General features: G+C 43.7%; 1 pseudogene; it reads left to right on the top strand.

Moving 5' to 3' along the window:
* The window catches only part of LOC141055924 (fibroblast growth factor receptor substrate 2-like), a 52,829-nt pseudogene extending 30,823 nt beyond the window's left edge, over positions 1-22,006 (top strand).
* The last annotated feature ends 1,143 nt before the right edge of the window (positions 22,007-23,149 follow it).

Here is a 23,149-nt window from a genome sequence, read left to right as displayed (position 1 = left end):
GAGACAGGGCAGGATGGAGATGGGGCAGAATGGAGATGGGGCAGGATTGGGGGCAGGATTGGAGACACTGTTGGCAGAATGGAGACACGGAGCATGATTGGAGGCACGGGGCAGGAAGAAAGACATGGGGGCATGATTGGAGCCACTGGGACAGGATTGGAGACACTGGGGGCAGGATTGGAGACAGATTATGCAGGATCATGGGGCAGGATGGATATGATGGACACAGATGAGACAGGATGGGGAGATCATATGGGGCAGAATGGATAACTCATAAGGGTGGGATAGGAGAACATATGGCTGAAGCCAGGAATGAGACACACGGGGGCCAGGATTGGGGATATTATTACCATAGGGGCTAATTAAGGGATATTATTACTGCAGTGATGTATTTTGAGTATGCTGTTTTAAATGGGGGGTAGTCCTGATACTGTGTAGAGTGATACTATGTTGCCTTTTTTTCTTCATGTGGTGTAATGTAGAAGTTGGGGAAAAAAAAAAGTAATGTGTTCTGCAAGCGGGGCTCTAGATAACTGTGTTATTTCCTGCAGAGACAAGTCCTACCCACCCATCTCTTGTGTGACATGCGCATAAAGAGCCGTCTACACCACGTGCCCACACCAGGAAGCGCCTGTCTGAATCCTGTTCATTTAGACACTGTTCATATGTTCAGGTTTTAAATGCATTAGATAGTGACTGCTCCACTAAGGTTTACCGTGACGAGGTGGAGTGGCTTGGTATACATTTTTTGCAAAAAACATATCGACTAAATACCCTGTATTTGTTATATTTTTTTACCAGCACTTGCTGACTACTATTATATTTTTTACTGCAGAGTATTTTTGCACATTTGTCATTCTGTGTTTTCGTTTTGTGTTTCAGTCAGTGGGTGGTGTGAACACTGTCCGACTGACTTGTTCACATTTGTGCATGTCACATGTGTTTTTAACCCCTTCACTACCAAGGGTGGTTTGCATGTTAACTCCCGGGCCAATTTTTACAATTCTAACCACTGTCCCTTTATGAGGTAATAACTCTGAAATGCTTCAATGGATCTTGGTGATTCTGACAATGTTTTCTCGTGACATATTGTACTTCATGTTAGTGGTAAAATTTCATTCAAATAACTTGTGTTTATTTTTGAAAAAAAACAGAAATTTGGCGAAAACTTTGAAAATTTCGCAATTTTCCAACTTTGAATTTTTATGCTCTTAAATCACAGAGATACAGCACACAAAAAACGTAATAAATAACATTTCCAACATATTTACTTTACATCAGCATAAATTTGGAACGAAAATTTTTTTTGTTAGGTAGTTATAAGGGTTAAAAGTTGACCAGCGATTTCTCATTTTTGCAACAACATTTTATTTTTACGGACCACATCACATTTGAAGCCACTTTGAGGGGTCTATATGAGAGAAAATACCCAAAAGTGACACCATTCTAAAAACTGCACCCCTTAAGGTGCTTAAAACCACATTCAAGAAGTTTATTAACCCTTCAGGTGCGTCACAGGAATTTTTTAGAATATTTAAAAAAAAATGAACATTTAACTTTTTTCACAAAAAAAATGCTTCAGGTTCAATTTTATTTATTTTAACAAGGGTAACAGGAGAAATTGTACTGCAAAACTTATTGTGCAGTTTGTCCTGAGTGCGCTGTTACCTGATATGTGGGGGGAACCACTGTTTCGGCGCATGGCAGAGCTCAGAAGAGAAGGAGCGCCGTTTGACTTTTGTAATGCAAAATTGGCTGGAATTCAGATCCGACGCCATGTCACGTTTGAAGAGCCCCTGATGTACCTAAACAGTGGAAACCCCCCACAAGTGACCCCATTTTGGAAACTAGACACCCCAAGGAACTTATCTAGATATGTGGTGAGATCTTTCAACCTGCAAGGGCTTCACAGAAGTTTATAACGTACAGTGGTACAATTAAAAAATCATATTTTTTCCACAAAAATGATCTTTTCACCCCCAATTTTTATTTTCCCAAGGGTAACAGGACCCTAAAAGTTATTGTGCAATTTGTCCTGAGTACGCTGATACCCCATATGTGGGTGTAAACGACTATTTGGGTGCATGGCAGAGCTCAGAAGGGAAGCAGCGCCATTTGACTTTTTTGGCTGGAATTGAGATCGGACACCATGTCGCGTTTGGAAAGCCCCTGATGTACCAAAACAGTGAAAACCTACCACAAATGACACCATTTTGAAACTAGACCCCCCAAGGAACTTATCTAGATGTGTGGTGAGCACTTTGAACCCCCAAGGGCTTCACAGAAGTTTATAACGCCCTGGCGTGAAAATAAAAAAATCGTATCTTTTCAACAAACATGATCTTTTAGTCCCCATTTTTTTATTTTCCCAAGGGTAACAGGAGAACTTGGACCTCAAAAGTTGTTGTCCAATTTGTCCTGAGTAAGCTGATACCTCATATGTGGGAGAAAACTACTGCATGGGCACACGTCGGGGCTCGGAAGGGAAGTAGTGACGTTTTGGAATTCAGACTTTGATGGAATGGTCTGCGGGTGTCATGTGCGTTTGGAGAGCCCCTGATGTACCTAAACTATTGAAACTCCCCACAAGTGACCCCATTTTGGAAACTATACCCCCCACGGAACTTATCTAGATGTGTGGTGAGCACTTTGAACCCCCAAGTGCTTCACAGAAATTTATAACGCCCAGGCATGAAAATAAAAAAATCATTTTTTTCCACAAAAATGATATTTTTGCCCCCATTTTTTTATTTTCCTAAGGGTAACAGGAGAAATTGGACCCCAAAAGTTGTTTTGCAATTTGTCCTGAGTAGGCTGATACCCTATATGTGGGGGTAAAACACTGTTTGGGCGCATGGCAGAGCTTGGAATGGAAGGAGCACCATTTGACTTTTTCAACGCAGAATTGGCTGGAATTGAGATCAGATGCCATGTTGCATTTGGAGAGCACCTGATGTGCTTAAACAGTGGAAACCCCCAGTTCTAACCCTAACCCCAACACACCCCTAACCCTAATCTTATTCCTAACTCTTGCCCTAACCCTAATGGGAAAATGGAAATAAATGCATTTTCTTTTAATTTTATTATTTTTCCCTAACTAAGGGGTGATAACGGGGTGTTTGATTCACTATTTATGGCGGTTTTTATGTTTGGCAGCTGTCACACGCTAAAAGACGCTTTTTATTGTAAAAAATAGTTTTTGCATCACCACATATTGAGAGCTATAATTTTTCCATATTGTGACCCATGTGAGGTCTTATTTTTTGCGAGACGAGTTGACGTTTTTATGGGTATCATTTTTGGGCACGTGACTTTTTTTATCGCTTTTTATTCTGATTTTTGGGACACAGAATGAACAAAAACCAGCATTTCATGAATTTCTTTTGGGGGGTGCGTTTACACCGTTCCGCCTGCGGTAAAATTGATAAAGCGGTTTTATTCTTCGTGTCAGTACGGTTACAGCGATACCTCATTTAGGTAATTTTTTTTATGTTTTGGCGCTTTTATGCAATGAAAACAATTTAACATAAAAAATTTTTTGCATTGCTTTATTCTGCGAGCTATAACTTTTTTATTTTTTTGCTGATGATGCTGTATTGCAGGCTCGTTTTTTGCGGGACAAGATGATGTTTTCAGAGGTACCATGGATATTTATATTCGTCTTTTTGATCGCGCATTATTGCTAGTGTTGAGCATTCCGATACTGCAAATATCGGGTATCGGCCGATATTCGCTGTATCGGAATTCTGATACCGAGTACCGATATTTTTTCAATATCGGATACCGGTATCGGAAGTCCCCATAATGCAATGAGCCACTGTTGTGGCTGTGATTGGCTGCTGAAATGATGTCATCATGATGCGCGGTCTGTGCCGACTGCGGGGGGTCTGTACGGGCCTCTCGGGGGCTTGTGCCGGCTGTCAGTGGTCTGTGCCGGCTGCTGGGGGCCTGTGCAGGCTGCCAGTGGTCTGTACGGGCCTCTCGGGGGCCTGTGACGGCTGCCAGTGGTCTGTACGGGCCTCTTGGGGGCTTGTGCCGGCTGTCAGTGGTCTGTGTCGGCTGCTGGGGGCCTGTGTCGGCTGCCAGTGGTCTGTACGGGCCTCTCGGGGGCCTGTGCCGGCTGTCGGTGGTCTGTGCGGGCCTGCCGGGGTTCTTGTGTGTGTGCAGGCATCGTCCGATGGGACTACAAGTCCCATCGGGCGATGCCTGCTGCAATGTCAGTGATTGACACATTAGCCAATGATGGGACAGTAGTAGTCCCAACATCCGGCTAATGTGTTGAATGTAAAAAAAAAAACATACTACATACATACTGCATATATGCTACATTCATACAGCATACATGCATACTACATACTACATACATGCTACATATATACTACATTCATACAACATACATATATACTACATATATACTACATTCATACAACATACATACATACTACATACATGCTACATATATACTACATTCATACCACATACATATATACTACATACATACTACATATATACTACATTCATACAACATACTAGGGAGAGACTAGGGACTATTTTTTTACAGAGGCGGAGGAATACAGTGCGGAAGGATACCTACCTTCTGTCATTGGATTCCTGGAGCCCTCTAGAGAGCGGTCGCATCAGCTGATGCTGCTGTTCTCCACGGGAAATCGGCATGGGACCCTCGTGGATTTCTGCGGATCATGGAGTATATCGCTTGTTTGTTATTTTCTAATTTATTTCATAGATGACACTGTATGTCTATGTATGTATTGTATGAATGTATTGTATGCAGTATATATGAAGTATGTAGTATATATGTATGTTGTATGAATGTAGTATATATGTAGCATGTATGTAGTATATATGTATGTTGTATGAATGTAGTATATATGTAGCATATATGTAGTATGTAGTATGAATGTAGTATGTATGTATGTTGTATGAATGTAGTATATATGTATGTTGTATGAATGTAGTATATGTAGCATGTATGTTGTATGAATGTAGTATATATGTAGTATGTATGTTGTGTATATGTATGTTGTATGAATGTAGCATGTATGTAGTATGTAGTATGTATGTATGTTGTATGAATGTAGTATATATGTATGTTGTATGAATGTAGTAAATATGTAGCATGTATGTAGTATATATGTATGTTGTATGAATGTAGTATATATGTAGCATGTATGTAGTATATATGTATGTTGTATGAATGTAGTAAATATATGCAGCATGTATGTAGTATATATGTATGTTGTATGAATGTAGTATGTATGTATGTAGTATGTATGTATGTTGTATATATGTAGTATGTATGTAATGTAGTATGTATGTAGTATGTATATATCTTTTTTTTTTACATTCAACACATTAGCCGGATGATGGGACTACTACTGTCCCATCATTGGCAAATGTGTCAATCACTGTCAGTGTAGCAGGCACCGCCCGATGGGACTTGTAGTCCCATCAGACGATACCTGCACACACACAAGACCCTCGGCAGGCCCACACAGACCACCGACAGCTGGCACAGGCCCCCGAGAGGCCCATACAGACCACCGGCAGCCCGCACAGGCCCCCGGCAGGCCCGTACAGACCACCGACAACCCGCACAGACCCCGCCCGCACACACAGACATGCACAGTGTCCGCCCACACTCTTCCCCCCTCCCGAAGGGGTTTTTTTTTAATTCCGATATTTCTGTCCCATTGACTTTAATGGGACTTCCAGTATTGGAATGGGAATCGGCGATACTTTTTTGTGTATCGGGTCGATCCATTCCAATCCAATACTTTTGAATATCGGATGGTATTGCTCAACCCTAGTTATTGCACTTTTTGTTCGGCGGTATGATAATAAATCATTATTTTTTGCTTCGTTTTTTATTTTTTAAGGGGTTCCCTAAAGGGGTTAACTAATGGGACAGTTTTATAGGGCGGGTCCTTACGGATGCGGCGATACCAAATATGTATACTTTTATTGTTTTTTTTATTTCCAAAAAATGAGTTTATTAGGGAATTTTTTTTTATTATTTATTTAGCGATTTTTTTAAAATTGTTTTTACACTTTTTTTTTAAACTTTATTATATTGTCCCAGGGGGGACATAACTGTCATGTGACAGATCGCTGAACTGTCACATCAGAGATCACTGTGACAGATCAGCGATCTGTCACAGGCACAGCACAAGGCTTCCTCGTGCCTGAGCTTTGCAGGCACTGAGGAAGCCATCTCCCTGCAGGCCCCCGAAGGTCCCCGTCGCCATCTTGGATCCGGGGACCTGCAGGGATGGAGCCCCCCACAGCAGCACTGCACATTGCGCTGCTGTGGGGGGCTCAGGGAAGCACGGAGGGAGCCACTCCCTGCCGATGCTTCCCTTTAACCCCCGGTACACCGCAATCGTGTTTGATCGCGGTGTGCAAGGGGTTAACGTGTCGGGGGTGGTCCGTGACCACCCCTGAGACACTGTGCCGGGTGTCAGCTGTGATAATCAGCTGACACCCGGACGCGATCAGCGGCGCTCACCACGTGGGCGTCGCTGATCGCTATGACGTAATATTCCGTCCATCGGAATTAGGTCCAGGGTTACATGGGCGGAATATTATGTCCATTGTAGGAAAGGGGTTAATCCATTTTTTCCTTGCTTATGCATGGTTTGGGAGACCCCACCCCTCTCGTGTGACATGCACATAAAGAGCGGTCTTACACCATGTGCCCACACCAGGAAGTGCCTGTCTGGACACTGTTCATATGTTCAGGTTTTAAATACATTAGCACTCAGCCTCCTACCATGTATATACAGGACTCGGCCTCCTACCATGTATATACAGTACTCGGCCTCCTACCATGTATACACAGCACTCAGCCTTCTATCATGTGTATACACAGCACTCAGCCTCCTATCATGTATACACAGTACTCAGCCTTCTATCATGTGTATACACAGCACTCAGCCTCCTAACATGTATATACAGTACTCAGCCTCCTATCATGTATATACAGCACTCAGCCTCCTATCATGTATATACAGCACTCAGCCTCCTATCATGTATATACAGCACTCAGCCTCCTATCATGTATATACAGCACTCAGCCTCCTATTATGTATATACAGTACTTAGCCTCCTATCATGTGTATACAGTAATCAGCCTCCTAACATGTATATACAGTACTCAGCCTCCTACCATGTATATACATCACTCACCGTCCTCTCATGTGTATACAGCACTCAGCCTCCTATCATGTATATACAGCACTCAGCCTCCTATCATGTATATACAGTACTCAGCCTCCTACCATGTATATACAGCACTCAGCCTCCTATCATGTATATACAGCACTCAGCCTCCTATCATGTATATACAGCACTTGGCCTCCTATCAGGCATATACAGCACTCAGCCTTCTATCATGTGTATACACAGCACTCAGCCTCCTAACATGTATATACAGTACTCAGCCTCCTATCATGTATATACAGCACTCAGCCTCCTATCATGTATATACAGCACTCAGCCTCCTATTATGCATATACAGTACTTAGCCTCCTATCATGTGTATACAGTACTCAGCCTCCTAACATGTATATACAGCACTCACCGTCCTCTCATGTGTATACAGCACTCAGCCTCCTATCATGTATATACAGCACTCAGCCTCCTATCATGTATATACAGCACTCAGCCTCCTATCATGTATATACAGCACTTGGCCTCCTATCAGGCATATACAGCACTCAGCCTTCTATCATGTGTATACACAGCACTCAGCCTCCTAACATGTATATACAGCACTCAGCCTCCTATCATGTATATACAGCACTCAGCCTCCTATCATGTATATACAGCACTCAGCCTCCTATTATGCATATACAGTACTTAGCCTCCTATCATGTGTATACAGTACTCAGCCTCCTAACATGTATATACAGCACTCACCGTCCTCTCATGTGTATACAGCACTCAGCCTCCTATCATGTATATACAGCACTCAGCCTCCTATCATGTATATACAGTACTCAGCCTCCTACCATGTATATACAGCACTCAGCCTCCTATCATGTATATACAGCACTCAGCCTCCTATCATGTATATACAGCACCCAGCCTCCTATCATGTATATACAGCACTCAGTCTCCTATCATGTATATGCAGCACTCAGGACAGTACTATATACAGGAGCTACAGTGCAGAACCGAATCCTCTGACCCACAGACACCACTGACTCCTGATGGGTGATACTGAGGGCAGAGGGACTTGATGGGTTCTCCAGAGTTTCCATCATTATGGGAGGGATAATCGCTGCAGGTAGAGCTGATTTATCCCCATGTATATGGATGTAATCGAGGTGGAGGCTCAGATATAGATGAGAATGGAGTCTGCTCTGATGTCTCATGAGAAATACAGAATTAGGAATATAAACTTACCAATAACTGAAGTTCAGAGTTGTATTAGATGTGATCAGATTATCATAATAATAATTATATTCATCATCAGCAGCATCTTCCATTCTGAGGAGTCACCTACAGTAATAATAATACAACAGACCATGTAATCTCTGTATCTGGGCAGTAGGATCTTGTGGTAAAGGAGCTCTCCAGCCATTGTTTGCTCATTGTCCCCCTGTTAGTTATCAGTAATGTGTGTAGCGAGTGTATTACATTACTGACCAGTCACTGTCTTTTGCCATTTCCAGCTTTCTTTGCCTCGTTCTGCGTCTCATAGACTAATACTGAAAAGTGACCTCCGGCCACAGAGAAGTGGAGTGGAGTTGGAGTAGACTGGAGCAGCGCTGGAAACGGCAGATGAAGGTGGCTGGTAAGTAATGGAATACACTCTCTACACACATTACTGATCGTTAACGGGGGGACAATAAGCACATCGGGGGCTCCTGTGATCACACGTAGCTCCAGCTTACACTATGGGGGGATTTATATAAAGCCGGCTGGAGTAAGATGAGCTGCACGCTGCATAGTTATAGTTCATGGGAGCAGGATCCAAAAATATTGGTGCTGGGGAAATCTCAGAAAATGTGTGGAATATTAATATTTTCTTAATTTATATGAGGGGCAGGGACAATTTACCACAAATCTACCAATACAGTGTGCAGCAAACAGGTCTCCAAGTAAAGGAACCGGTTATTATAAAGTTGTATCCCACCACTGATAAAGACATCACTATCTGCTGTGGAATGACTTCATACAGATTTATCATTATCGCTCAGTGTCGGACTGGGGTGCCAAGGGCCCACCAGTAACACTGACTTTGGGGGCCCACTTGCATACAAATATTACACTACCCTCGTTCACAAATTTACCTATATCACTATTTAATAATAAACTGGGTAGTTTGATTAATGAATGATGAGATGCTGCCTTTTTCTATACAGGATCAATTGAATTATGCCAAGTACTTCTCATACAGTGGGTTTCGGGGCCAGATCTGCACAGGGGCCCACCGGGGGATTCCCTTGTTACCCTATGGGACAGTCCGAGCCTGTTATCACTCATCACACGAGACATAACACCCGAACCAATCAGGGCAATATCTTCTGGAGATGCCTCATGGGAATCTGTCAGCACAAACCTCTCCCCAACTGTGTATATGGTCGTGTTCCTCTGTGACAATACTGAAAGGACACAACACGACCATATACACAGATTGGGGGAATTGTGCCGACAGATTCCCTATAACAAAGAAAATTCCATAAGGAGCAAATTACTGTTATAATAAACTGCTGATAGGTAAAAAATACAATAAAGGTAGATAATAGAGAGATAATAGATAGATGATAAATAGATATATGATAGATAGATAGTAGATAGATAGTAGATATATAATAGATATATAGATAATAGATAATAAATAGATAATAGATAGATATCATTACCTTCCTTTCTTCTCCACCAGGATCCCTTCCCTTTGGTCAGTGAGTGCAGCGGATCCTCTGCCCATAACCAGCATTGCTGCTGTATATACTGTATATATATATATATATATATATATATATATATATATATATTCACACTTCTCCACCCCAATCCATCAGATGCTTCTGCTAAGTGCAAACAGTTATAAATTTCAAAATAATTGTTTTTTATCTCATTTATTTAGTTGTTATTGAAACATCCGAATATATTACTTTATACATATTTTATACATATAATTATTAATGCTTTTTCTTGACTCTTACCCAATTATCTGCTCTTTCAATCCATTATGTGAAAAGCGTAAAGCAAATGTTTTTATTGTTGTATTTAAAGTGGACGTTCTACCAAATTTTTCATCTCGAGCTGGACACACAATGTAATCGCAGCTGCAGAGTGTAATAAAATATATATTTTTATTTTGCCTCTCCGTTGTGGAGATATTAGCAATCAAAGTATATGGCACCTAATGAGTAAATTTTTGTTAAGTTCAAATGGGTGTTAGCAATAGCTTGCACTTCTCTCTGTATGATGCTGATCAATCATCAGCAGGCAGATGAGCAAATCATCAAGATCCTCTGCTGGCAGCTCCCTTTGCAACTGACATCATTGATGTCCCACATGTGCTCAATGGGAAACAAGACCAAAGACAGAGCAAACGACCAAGATACAATCTGAACTCACTGTTGAATAAGTTAAACCCCCATTCTAGACTCCATTTATCTATTTCAACCCCCATTTGGAAACCACATGAGCAATGTATTGAAGAGGACAACACGAGTGAATGGCACACAGATCCTATTGCTGTGATTTTGTTGTAGGGTGAGCTTACAGAGACTACTCTAATTTTTTTTATATTAGGAGAGGAGGGATTGTAAGATGGCCTTACATCAGCCTTCTGAAATATGGCTATGACACTGATCTGTTTTCCTTTGTCTGTGGCAGGAGATGCCAGACTGGAGAAGGGATATTTGGGTTCAGATGTAACCATACAGAAGAGCTTTTTAACTTGATACAACTATGCATGCAAAACAATTGAATAAGTGTAATTTCTGATAGAGATGGAAACTCTCCAGTAGCAGATGCTGAACAAAGTTTCCCATACCGGTATGACACCTATCCCACTCTCCCAGCAACCTCACTAATCTCATCTACCCTAAGGCAAGAGCCTATTGGAAGTGAATTTGTCACTTATTATTATTATTTATTTATATAGCACCATTGATTCCATGGTGCTGTACATAAGAAGGGGTTACATACAAATTACAGATATCACTTACAGTAAACAAACTTACAATGACAGACTGATACAGAGGGTAGAGGACCCTGCTCTTTCGGGCTTACATGCTACAGGATGGAGGGGAAGGAGACAGTATGTTGGTGGGTTGCAGCAGTTTCAGTGTTGGTTGAGGTGATGTCTCCGGTAGTGGTGAGGAGGTAGTGGGGTCATTGCAGGCTGTAGGCTTTCTTGAAGAGGTGGGTTTTCAGGTTCTGTCTGAAGGATCCGAATGTGGTTGATAGTCGGACATGTTGGGGCAAAGAATTCCAAAGGATGAGGGCTATTTGGGAGAAGTCTTGGAGGCGGTTGGGTGAGGAGCGAATAAGTGTGGAGGAGAGAAGGAGATCTTGGGATGAGCATAGATTACATGAGGGTAGGTATCGGGAGATTAGTTCAGAGACATATGGAGGAAACAGGTTATAGATGGCCTTGTAGGTCAGTATTAGTAATTTGAACTAGATACGCTGAGGGAATGGAAGGCAGTGAAGAGATTTGCAGAGGGGAGAAGCGGAGGAGTAGCGAGGAGATGAATTAGTCAGGCAGCAGAGTTAAGGATGGACTGGAGAGGTGTGAGGGGGTTAGCAGGGAGACCATAGAAAAGGATGTTGCAGTAGTCGAGGTGGGAGATGGTGAGGGCGTGCTGTTATGAATGGGTCACCGTGGAGAAAAAAGCAAACAAGCTAAGCCACAGAAAACAGAGTGGTTGGTAACTATGCAGATTGCAGATCCCTGATCTTACCACACAACTAGCAGTAGCCGTGGAGCGTGCCTACGATGTTCCTAGATGCCTCGTCACGGGACTACAAAAGCCTAAAGCAAGAAAGGGGAAAACTAACTGCCCCAGAGCAGACCCCAAAGGAATAGATAGCCCCCACACATGTATAAACAAGATGAAGGCACAAACACAGGCAGGAAAATAGGCTGAGCAAATGATGGGGCCCAATGTTATGAATGAGTCACCGTAGGAGGCAAAAACAGAAATGCCAGCTAAGTCCAGAAAACCAGAGAAGTTGGCAGCTATCGGATTGCAGACCCCTGAACCTATCAACAACAACTAGCAGTAGCCGTGGGGGGTTCCTACGGTGCCCTAGACCCCTCGATCACAGCCGGAGAACTACATAGCCTAAAGACAGAAAGGGAAATCTAAACTGCCCCAGAGCAGACCCCAAAGCAATAGGCAGCCCCCAACATATAATGACGGTGAAGCAAGAAGAAAAAACACTAACACAGATAGAAAGATAGACTGAGCAAATGATGGGGCCCAAGCTAACTAGATAGGACAGGATAGAAAAGCTGCTGTCCGCAATCTGCTAAAAACCCTATCAAAACAAGAGCCAACAGACTGACAGGGAAAAAGGCCCTGAAGACGCTAGGCTTCAAAAAGACTATGTCAGTACTCAGGAATTTTCTGAAGACAGAGCAATAAGACACCAAGGAATTCAGCTCACCCCAGAAGGGAATGGCAGAATCCAGAAAAGCAAGGCAAAATAAAACCAAAACACAAATGCAAAAAGCAAGGCAGAAAACTTAGCTTTTGAGGAGCAGGAATCAGACTGGTCTCCTAGAATCCCTCAGAGAAATCACCAGCGAGGCAGAAGGGCGTCTGCTGCCTTATATCCAGTCAGCAATTCCCGTCGCCCAGTCATCCTCTACCAGCTCAGGTGTTTGGTAATCAGCCTCACTACCTTCCTTCACCAGAAGAGGGAGTTCATCAGACCTCAATGGCGAAGGGGAAAATGAACACATAACAGTAACTCCCCCTTGAGGAGGGGTCACCGAACCCTCATCCATGCCACCAGGGCGATCAGGGTGAGCCCGATGAAAGGCACGCACCAATCTTTTGGCATGAATATCAGAGGCAGAGACCCAGGAATTATCCTCCTGACCATAACCCTTCCATTTAACCAAAAACTGGAGTCTCCATCTAGCCAGACGGGAATCCAGTATCTTCTCTACCTCATATTCCATGTTACCTTCAACCAATACAGGGTCCGGAGGTGCCACCCCAGGAACTTCTGGTTCAACAAACCTCTTCAACAAGGACTTATGAAACACATTATGGATTTTAAATGTGTCCGGAAGAGCCAACCGAAAAAAGACCGGATTAATGATCTCCAAAATCTTGTAAGGTCCAATAAATCTAGGCTTAAACTTAGGAGAAGCTACCTTCATAGCGATATTTTTTGATGATAACCAAACCATATCACCCACCTTAAACCGGGGACCAATGGTCCTATGTCGGTTGGAAAACCGCTGGGCCTTTTCCTGGGAGAGAGATAACTTATCCACCACTTGGTCCCAGATCTGGTGCATTCTCTCCACCACAGTGTCAACACCTGGGCAGGCAGAAGGCTCCACCTGCCCTGAAGAAAATCGAGGATGAAACCCAAAGTTACAAAAAAAAGGTGACATCAAAGTGGCAGAACTAGCTCTATTATTTAAAGCAAATTCGGTCAAGGGCAAAAATGAAACCCAATCATCCTGATCAGCGGAAATAAAACATCTCAAATATGACTCCAAGGTCTGGTTTGTTCTCTCCGTCTGCCCATTGGTCTGAGGGTGAAATGCAGAGGAGAAGGACAACTGAATTCCCAGCTTGGAACAGAAAGTCCTCCAAAATCTAGACACAAACTGAACTCCTCTGTCAGATACAACGTTCTCAGGAATCCCGTGCAAGCGAACCACCTGTTGCAAAAACAGGGACACCAACTCAGAAGAGGATGGCAACTTAGGGAGTGGTACAAGATGAACCATCTTAGAGAACCTATCACAAATCACCCAAATAACAGTCATTCTCTGAGAGACAGGCATATCAGAGATGAAATCCATTGATATATGGGTCCATGGCCTCCTGGGGACCGGCAAAGGCATGAACAACCCACTAGAGCGAGAACAAGGTTTAGACCAGGAGCAAGTCCCACAGGACTGCACAAAATTCCTGACATCACGAGACAAGGTGGGCCACCAAAAAGACCGACTCACCAGATCTCTAGTACCAAAAATACCTGGATGACCAGCCCATGCAGAGCAATGAACTTCAGACATCACTCTCTTCTTCCACTGGTCAGGAACATACAACTTTCCACTGAGACAACGCTCAGGTTTGTCCTCCTGGAACTCTTCCAGAGCACGTCTCAAATCGGGCGAGATGACAGAAAGAACTACCCCTTCGCCTAAGATGGTAGCAGGCTTGGTCACCACAATAGAATCAACCAAGAAGCTCCTAGAAAGAGCGTCAGCCTTGACATTCTTAGTGCCAGGAAGAAAAGACTACAAAATCAAAACGTGTAAAAAACAAGGCCCATCTAGCCTGTATAGGGTTCAAGTGTTTGGCCGACTCCAGGTAAATCAAATTCTTGTGGTCAGTGAGGACCACGACTTGATGTTTAGCTCCCTCCAACCAATGTCTCCACTCCTCAAATGCCCATTTCATGGCTAACAATTCCCGATTCCCCACATCATAGTTACGTTCAGATGGGGAGAACTTTCGGGAAAAGAAAGCACAGGGATTCATTTTAGATGTTACAGGATCCTTTTGGGACAAAACAGCTCCTGCATCAATCTCAGAAGCGTCCACCTCTACCTGGAACGGGAGTGAGACATCAGGTTGCCGCAAAACCGGGGCAGAAGTGAATCTTTGCTTCAGCTCCTGAAAGGAAGAAACAGCCTCCGGAGACCAATTCAACACATCAGCACCCTTCTTAGTCAGATCAGTCAATGGCTTGACAATACTAGAAAATTTTGCTATAAATTTCCGATAAAAATTAGCAAAACCCAAAAACTTTTGAAGGGCCTTCAAAGAAGTGGGCTGAACCCAATCATAAATGGCCTGTACCTTGGCCGGGTCCATTTCAATAGTTGACGGAGACAAAATAAATCACAAAAATGAAATCCTCTGTACCCCAAAAAGGCATTTCGATCCATTGACATACAGGGAATTCTCCCTCAAGATCCGGAACACAGTCCGAACATGTTCCACATGAGAATCCCAATCCTTGGAGAAGATCAAAATATCATCCAGATAGATAATCAAAAATTTATCCACAAAGTCTCGGAAAATGTCGTTCATGAAGCACTGGAAGACAGAAGGGGCATTAGTGAGCCCAAAAGGCATCACCAGGTACTCAAAATGTCCCTCTGGAGTATTAAACGCTATCTTCCATTCATCCCCATGCTAAATGCGGATAAGATTATACGCCCCCTGAGGTCAAGCTTGGTAAACCAGCAAGCACCTTTATCTCTGGAGAATAGATCCGAAATCAGGGGTAATGGATACTGATATTTAATAGTAAATTTGTTGAGGGCACGATAATCAATCCAAGGCCTTAATGAACCATCCTTTTTGGCCACGAAAAAAAACCCAGCACCTAATGGTGAAGAGGATGGTCTAATATGACCCTTCTCCAACGCCTCCTTAATATAGGATCACATAGCCTCGTGCTTGGGTACAGATAAATTGAAGAGCCGACCCTTGGGAAATTTACACCCCGGGCTCAGTTCAATTGTACAGTCATAACTCCTATGAGGAGGCAAAGACGCAGACTCATTCTCACTAAATACATCAAAAAAGTCCGCCAAATAGTCAGGAACATCATGTGACTGAGGAGAGGTGGAAATAACCGGAGCCTCAGTAAGGGCGGTGTGCAACCCCAACTCACCACAGACACAGATTTCCAATCCAAAACTGGATTATGAATTTGCAACCAGGGAAACCCCAGAACAATGGTATCTTGCAAATTATGCAACACCAAAAATCTGCAATTTTCTTGATGGTGTGGGGCAACCTGCATTACCACCTGGGTCCAAAACTGAGGTTTATTTTTTGCCAAAGGAGTAGCATCAATCCCCCTCAAAGGGATAGGCGTCCGCAGAGGTGTCATAGGAAATCCACAACGTTTAGCAAAATCCAAGTCCATTAGGTTCAGGGCTGCTCCCGAATCCACAAAAGCCTTGGCGGAAAATGTGGACAGGGAGCAGATCAGAGTAATTGCCAGAAGATACTTAGGTTGAACACCACCCACAGAAAACGTGTGTACAAAACGTTTCTCTCGTTTAGGACAGACAGAAATAATATGCGAGGCATCTCCACAAAAAAACATAGCTTATTACGCCTTCTGAACTCCTGACGTTGCTCCCTGGACAAAACTCTATCACATTGCATAGGTTCAGACACTTGTTCAACAGGTGGCAACACCTCTCGTGCAGTCCTGTGTTCTCGTAAACGCCGATCAACCTGAATAGCTAATGACATAGAATCGTCAAGACCAGAGGGAACAGGAAATCCCACCATAGTATCTTTTACGGCTTCTGACAAACCCTTCTGAAAGAGAGCTGCCAAGGCATTATCATCCTGGGGATCCCCACGCAGCAAAGAGATGACAATTTTTACCTGCTGCGTGGAGCTCCCTGACGAGTTAGGCTTCAAGGCAAAAAATAATTTACAATTATTTTTGAAATTCAAAAATTTAGACTGATCCCCAAAAAACACATCAGGAGTAGGGATCTTTGGTTCAGCAGCATGTGAATGAGCAAGGTAGGCGGAAATTCCCCGCACTTCCACAGCGAGCTGCTCCACACGATCAGACAATTGCTTTATCTCCATTGAGAGAAAAAAAAATTCCCCCTACTGCCTCAGGGATATAAAGGAAAAAATATACACACCTTTTTTTTTTTTTTCCAATTCTTTCCTGCTATTCAGTACCCTAGGATCTGCGGTATGGCTGGTGATTCTGTTATGAATGAGTCACCGTAGGAGGCAAAAACAGAAATGCCAGCTAAGTCCAGAAAACCAGAGAAGTTGGCAGCTATCGGATTGCAGACCTCTGAACCTATCAACAACAACTAGCAGTAGCCGTGGGGGGTTCCTACGGTGCCCTAGACCCCTCGATCACAGCCGGAGAACTACATAGCCTAAAGACAGAAAGGGAAATCTAAACTGCCCCAGAGCAGACCCCAAAGCAATAGGCAGCCCCCAACATATAATGATGGTGAAGCAAGAAGAAAAAACACTAACACAGATAGAAAGATAGACTGAGCAAATGATGGGGCCCAAGCTAACTAGATAGGACAGGATAGAAAAGCTGCTGTCCGCAATCCGCTAAAAACCCTATCAAAACAAGAGCCAACAGACTGACAGGGAAAAAGGCCCTGAAGACGCTAGGCTTCAAAAAGACTATGTCAGTACTCAGGAATTTTCTGAAGACAGAGCAATAAGACACCAAGGAATTCAGCTCACCCCAGAAGGGAATGGCAGAATCCAGAAAAGCAAGGCAAAATAAAACCAAAACACAAATGCAAAAAGCAAGGCAGAAAACTTAGCTTTTGAGGAGCAGGAATCAGACTGGTCTCCTAGAATCCCTCAGAGAAATCACCAGCGAGGCAGAAGGGTGTCGGCTGCCTTATATCCAGTCAGCAATTCCCATCACCCAGTCATCCTCTACCAGCTCAGGTGATTGGTAATCAGCCTCACTACCTTCCTTCACCAGAAGAGGGAGTTCATCAGACCTCAATGGTGAAGGGGAAAATGAACACATAACAGCCCAAACTAACTAGACAGGAAAGGAAAGGCAAGTCACTGTCTGCAACCTGCAAAAAACCCTACAAAAATAATGTCCAACACTTCTGATAGCAAAATTAACCCTGAAGTCACTAGACTTCTCCCACTATATCAGCACTCTGAAACTCTGAAATATTCTGAGATAGAGCAAAAAGAGACCGAACTAGTAAGGGACAAAAAGCCCATTGGCAAAACTGATAAATAAGAGTGGAAATTCAGCTCAGCCCCCAGCCGGGGCTGGCAGACCACACAAAAAACTGAATAGACCAACAAAATCAAGTGTGAATATTATCAGAAAAACTTAGCTTTAAATGATTGGAATAGAGCTGAAAACCAAGAGCTGACAAGCCAGAAGGAATCACCAGCAACTGAATAGGGTGTCGGCTGTCTTAAATCCAATCTGAGAATCCTGAGATCCAATCGTCATCCTCATTCTCATGTTGCAGATCTCCACCAATCAAACCAGCCGCACCACCTCCCGTCACCACCAGAGGGAGTCCAGAAGGGGAACTCACAACTGGTGAGAATGAACTCACAACAGCGTGCACAAGCATTTTAGAAGATTGAGGGTTGAGGAAAGGACGGATTCTGGAAATATTTTTGAGCTGGAGGTGACAGGAGGTAGAAAGAGCTTGGATATGTGGTTTGAAGGACATGACAGAGTCAAGGGTTACTCCAAGGCAGGGGACTTTTGGTACTGGGGAAAGCATGATGTCATTAATTGTGATAGATAGGTCAGGTAAGGAAGATCTGTGGGATGGAGGAAAGATGATGAGTTCAGATTTGTCCACATTGAGGTTGAGGTAGCGAGAGGAGAAAAAGGAGGAAATGGCTGATAGACACTCCGGGATTCTGGACAGCAGAGAGGTGACGTCTGGGCCAGAGAGGAAGATCTGAGTGTCGTCAGCATAAAGGTGGTACTGGAATCCATGGGACTTTATGAGTTGACCCAGGCCAAGGGTATAAATTGAGAAGAGTAGGGGTCCTAGAACAGAGCCTTGGGGGACTCCAACAGTGAGAGGGTGGGATGAGGAGGTAGTGTAGGAGTGGGAGACGCTGAATGTGCGGTTTGAAAGGTATGAGGAGATCTAGTATAGGGCGAGGTCTTTGATGCCAAAGGAGGAGAGGATCTGTAGTAGGAGGCAGTGGTCAACTTTGTCGAATGCAGAGGACAGGTCTAGAAGCAGAAGTATAGAGTATTGTCAGTTTGCTTTGGCTGTAAGTAGGTCGTTAGTAATTTTGGTCAGGGCTGTCTCAGTGGAGTGATGGGGATGGAAACCAGATTGTAGATTGTTAAAGAGCAAGTTATATGAGAGGTGGGAGGAAAGTTCAGTGTGGATGTGCAGCTCCAGGAGTTTTGGAGTGAATGGGAGCAGTGATATTGGGCGATAGCTGGACATAGCGGTTGGGTCGAGGGTTGGCTTTTTAAGGATAGGCGTGATTGTGGTATGTTTAAAAGCAGAAGGGAAGGTACCTGACATTAATGATAGGTTGAAGAGGTGGGTTAGGCATGGGTTAAGTGTGGTGGTGAAGTTGGGGAGGAGGTGGGATGGGATGAGGTCAAGTGCACAGGTTGTGAGGTGCGATTTGGAAAAGAGGCGATTAAGCACCCTTTCAGTGATGTTGGAGAGGGAGGTTATGGGGTTTGGGCATTGGTCTAGTATACAAAGGGGTTGTGGTGGTTGAATAATGAAGACTTGACTTGTTTGGTCGATCTTTCTTTTGAATTGTGTGGCAAAGTCCTCAGCAGAGATGAGGGAGCAGTGGTGGGCGGAGGAGGAAGTTGAAAGTTTTGAATAACTGTTTGGGATTGTAGGATAGGGAAGATACGAGGGTTGTGAAGTAGGCAAATTTGAAAGCGAGTGTTGCCTGTTTGAATGCAGTGAAGTCATCTTGCGAATTTGTTTTTTTCCAACACCGCTCTGCAGCCCTGGACACTTGCCGGAGCTTTTTAGTGGTGTTATTGTGCCAGGGTTGTCTGTTGGTACGTCGCATTCTGCCATGAACGAGAGGGGCGACCGTGTCAACAGCTGATGTGATAATGGCATTGTAGAAAGCAGTGGCACTGTCTGTGTCTTGGAGTGAGGATATGGATGCCAGTGGTAGAATAGAGTCAGAGAGCGTGTGGGTGTCTAGGTGTGCAAGGTTTCTGTGGGGGGTGCGCATATTGCTGGACATGGGTGCCAGGAGAGGAGGACAGGGATGAGAAAGTGAGTTGATGGTGGTCAGATAGAGGGAGAGGGGAGATGGTGAAGTTAGAAAGAGAGCAGAGGCTGGTGAAGACCAGGTCTAATGTATGTTCATCTGTGTGGGTGGGTGAGGAGGACCACTGAGTAAGTCCAAAGGATGAAGTAAGGGACAGGAGTTTGGAGGCTGCTGACTGAAGGGTATCAGTGGGGATGTTGAAGTCACCCATGATGATAGCGGGGATGTCAGTTCAAAGAAAGCAAAGAAGCTAGGTAGAGAATTGGTCAATGAAAGCAGTGGTCGGGCCTGGAGGTCGGTATATGATGGCCACTTAGAGGTTGGAGGGAGAGTAGATGTGGACAGAGTGAACTTCAAAAGAGGTGAGTATTAGGGAGGGAAGAGGTGGGATTGTGCTGAAGGTGCAGTTGGAAGAAAGGAGAAGACCCACTCCTCCACCGTGTCTGTTGCCAGGGCGAGGAGTGTGGGTGTAGTGAAGGCCGCCGTAACACAGCGCAGCAGGGGAGGCGGTGTCAGAGGGTGTCAGCCAGGTTTCTGTGAGGCCGAGAAAAGCAAGATTGCGAGAGAGAAAGAGGTAATAAATCACATGAAGCGTATTGCATTCCAAATTGCTCCAGAGAGAGGGAGCAGGGGGTTGGGTGTCAATGGCACGGGTTTTAAGTTGGAAAGATTGTGGTAGTTTTTATTAGATAGGGAGCGGTAGGAAGGGGTAGTAATGGGGGTTATGAGCTGTGGTGGTCCAGGATTGGGAGATATGTCGCCAGCAGTGATGAGAAGCAGAGAAAGGGAGAGCAGATGGGAGAAGGAGAGTGGGCAGCTTGTTTTAGGTTTCATTAGGACAGATTTGAGGTTGAGGAGCAGTTCAGCAGAGGAGGTCAGGTGGGGAGGAAAGAAGAAAGGGGAGATGATTATTTTGTTAGAAGGTGCTGAGGTTTGGGGATAGCGAAGGTGAGTGAGGATTAATGGAGCAAACACTGTGAGGGTATATGTAAACATGGTGAAGGAGTAGGAGGGTTAATCGAAAAGATAGATACAATTAATAAGTGCTTACTTAGCAGACATACCCAAGAGAGACAGATGCATAGTGTGGGGTCCTGACTCCTGTCATGACTAACTGCCGTTGTAATAACTGCATCTTCACCATACTTTTACTGCAGGGAGACACGTGCCTGACGCACACACGTGCCCCCCTTAGGAGGCATTTAAATATATAGGACTGAGTAGAGGATCAGGTAAGAGGGATTGTGGGAACTGATTTGGGATAAATTACCAATTGCCTAGCACACCAGGGGAGGTTACACAATCAAAGGCACAGGGCCTGACTACATCCATATGCTAGTAACACCTTGCACCTGATAACATCTCTGCTGGCCCCAACATGGGTACACAGCAGTAAGTATTGAGTTCAATGCAACAAATGAATTTAGCAAACATTCAGTAGGCACTGTTATATACCATTAAAGGAAATATTGCACTAGATGACAGCAAGCAGGGATTGTAGCAGTAGCAGAGATTGTACCATTTGTACCACTTCTTCATCTTACACAAGAACATCAGAAAATTCCAACTTTCCTGATTCTAACAATACGAAAAGATCCAATTTACCGATACACCATAAGCTTTCAGATTGTGGCATGAGTCACATGTCTATGCAAAGCTATCTTAATGTAGACGAGCATCTTGGACTTGGCCAAGCCTGTGTGGTTGGGAACACAATAAAAAGTGAAGAAATAAAAGCATTTAGTAGTATACAATCTGGAGATTTAAATGGAGCCATATGGGACACTGGTTATGACAGTGATTACCGTCATGAATCCTCCTGTGAGAGAAGAATGGGGTATGAAAATGTTTCAGCTATTCCAGGAGTGTGTCTTAGGTCCCGGAGCATGTTGGTTTCGTTCAGTAGCTCCGAGTCACAAAGCAGTGATAATTTAACACCTGATATATGAGGATGTGTTAATAGCAAGGCATCGTCTCCATCTATCATTGAGCAAAATATGGCCTTCATGAAGGAAGACAGTAGTTCATTAGCAGTGTGAAATTGTCAGCATGTGCTCAGGGTCGGCAGTAAGCCATTAGAATTCCGGCACCTCCCGAGAAGAGATTGTGTGAATTCAGGGCAAGCATCTAGCCTTTAGAATTCTGGGACCTTCGGAAAGGAGTTTGTTTGAGTGCATTCACTGTAGTGTGTTTACTGCTCGCCTCCTTGCCCCGTGTGAGGAGTGCATCTCCCTCTGAGGTTAACAGGGGATTGAATCTAGTGCCATACCTATTGACTTGGCATCAAGCTGCATCGTTCTGACTTTATCTCCGTGTGCACCCCTCTTAGAAGTCATCAGAGTTGGGTAATTACCTTTCTGTCCACACGGGGTGACGTTTAACCCCATTTTTAGAGATCGTTCGCCGCAAAGTTCCACCATTACTCACTAGCAGCAGGTTAACATCTCTGCACGGTGGACCCCGGGTTGAAATCACACTTTATTATTTTTTTTTATTTAGTGTAATCCGCCAACCCTAACACGGTCTTCTTGTGCTACTTGAAATAAGATGCCAACCCATGACATGAGTACCATGAACTTTGAGTGCTGACTAGAATTGTTGTTCACTATATAAATTAGGATGTTTCTTATTTTTCAACTTCAATTTTTTCATCTAATATTGAAACACAAAGAAGTCAAATTTCATGATGTTTAGTGTACGTTAACCCAGAGTTCTACTGAAACATGTTAGTACTTGCATACTTAGGAGCACGTGCGCGCGTCCCCGGCCATACCTCTTAATTATACTGTAAGTGTTTTTGATAGAGGACAGATTGTTTTCAGTGAAACATTATGCTAATGGATTTCGCATTGGGGGATGTAAGTTATCAAATAGCGGGATCAAAACTACCATCAAAGCTTCAACTTCTAACAGTTTTATTTCATAATATTCATGAAGTTAAGTAAATTTTCAGTGAAGGCGCAATTCTCGCTATTCGCGAGTATATTATATTTTGGGGAAAGGCAAGAATACTTACAAAATATTTACTTAATTGTGTAAAAAAGCTAGTGAATTTGCATCACGTTTGGAGGGACTGCAAAAATATGCAAAGAAAATGCATGACGTATTCGAGCGTTGTAGAGAAGAGTTTTCAGTCAATTTGGATCATCTATTTGACATTGCACACGTCGATGCACTTCAGA

This window comes from Dendrobates tinctorius, unplaced genomic scaffold (assembly GCF_039654945.1).
Source record: "Dendrobates tinctorius isolate UK_male_01 unplaced genomic scaffold, ASM3965494v1 ptg000192l, whole genome shotgun sequence".
In the NCBI taxonomy this organism is placed as follows: domain Eukaryota; kingdom Metazoa; phylum Chordata; class Amphibia; order Anura; family Dendrobatidae; genus Dendrobates; species Dendrobates tinctorius.
The sequence above is the reverse complement of the archived record's forward strand: the minus strand, read 5'-3'. Positions and strand labels throughout refer to the sequence as shown.